General features: G+C 42.7%; 1 non-coding gene across 1 annotated transcript; it reads left to right on the top strand.

Moving 5' to 3' along the window:
* Positions 1-408: 408 nt before the first annotated feature.
* On the top strand, positions 409-483 carry Trnat-agu (transfer RNA threonine (anticodon AGU)). Its single transcript has one exon. It is a non-coding gene; the product is annotated as a tRNA-Thr (tRNA).
* Positions 484-1484: the final 1001 nt, after the last annotated feature.

The raw sequence follows: 1484 nt of genomic DNA, 5'->3' as shown, positions 1-1484 counted from the left end.
CTGCGGCTGGGAACAGCCGCGACGAGGAAGACCTAGGACAGGGCGCGGGGCTCCCCGCTATAAATCTCCCTCTTATCTCACGAAATGGGCGGGGCCGTTCTCACACACGTCTCAGTTACCTCAATGACGTCTTTCGGACACCGGGATACAAAATTTTCGCGTAGTAACTCCCCAAACTGGATGGAATCCCCAAAATTAAGAAGATGAAACTTAAGTATTTTTTTTTCAGAAAACAAGAAATACCGATACGTGAAACGTATTTACAACAAGTATGTCGCAAAACAGTAACTACCTCATTATAGGAATGCGTGGTGTCTTGTTCTTTCGGACAGATAGGTGGCGCTTGATGGGAATGTGGATCGGCTGTGAGACGTGCCGAGACAATCAGCGCAGCTGCGATGAAGCTGCGTCCGAGATGGCGGAGTGGTTAACGCACCTACCTAGTAAGAAGGAGATCCCGGGTTCGAATCCCGCTCTGGAACACATTTTCACTCGTCGGCGTTGATTCCGCGTGATGTCCCGATGCAGCAATAGCAGTCATTCCTTCCCTTTCCTTTCCTTTCCTTTCCTTCCATTTCCTTTTCTTTTTCCTTTTCCTTTTCCTTTTCCTTTTCCTTTCCTTCCCTTTCTTCCCCTCTCCACCTTAGATTTACATACATAGTAACTATCTCAACGGTGTGAACAAGATTGAGCTGATGAGGCTTAATTAAAGCCAATAAATTATACAACGTGTTGAAAAAAATATTCCACATTTCGGGACGTGGTAGCATATACCAAAACAAATTAATCACATTTACTCATTTTCGCTACTGTGAAGCACATCTCCTCTGCTGCAAGGTCCTAGCCGTTACGAAAGACTGAAAAAATGCAGCAAAGAAACGAGAACACATTATTCGGTAACGGTGGTATTTTTCAACATTCACAACGCGAGCGAGACAGTTGCTTCCATTTGCCAGCCGCAGCAGAGGGTCATATCTGACATTTCCATTGTGGAATAATAGGTTCCCATTACGCCTGTATGTGCAAAGATAAAACTAGAATGTATAAGGATTTCACAAACTTTTCAAAACACAAACTAATACATGTGCTGCACTCACCCGTAAATGTGGTACGGTTTACAGTAACAACACCAATAGATGTTTACTGGATTGTGGAGATCGTCCGTAATAGTAAGCAGCCTGCAGTAGAAGATGAAAGTAGCGAAGATGAGAGAACGCTCATAGATCTTAAGGTATGTAGTTTCGGACCCATGTTTATCGAACATTTTTGTCTTGTTTTCGTCCATACTATGACCATATCAAAACTTTCATAGCAGCGTAAATTTTTTTTGTGGAAAACTAAGTATCGTGTTTTTTTGTGTATCTTTCGCTATTGACTTTGAATTTTATTGCTGAGTCGGGTTATCGCATTTTCCCCATGTTTCGACGAGTTTCTTACTTGTCATTTATGCCTAAAGATAACGAAAAAGTCGTCGGAAGGTAGCG

Source organism: Schistocerca serialis, chromosome 4, assembly GCF_023864345.2.
Source record: "Schistocerca serialis cubense isolate TAMUIC-IGC-003099 chromosome 4, iqSchSeri2.2, whole genome shotgun sequence".
Lineage (NCBI taxonomy): Eukaryota > Metazoa > Arthropoda > Insecta > Orthoptera > Acrididae > Schistocerca > Schistocerca serialis.
Note: the sequence above shows the minus strand (reverse complement) of the source record. Positions and strands in the feature narration are given on the sequence as shown.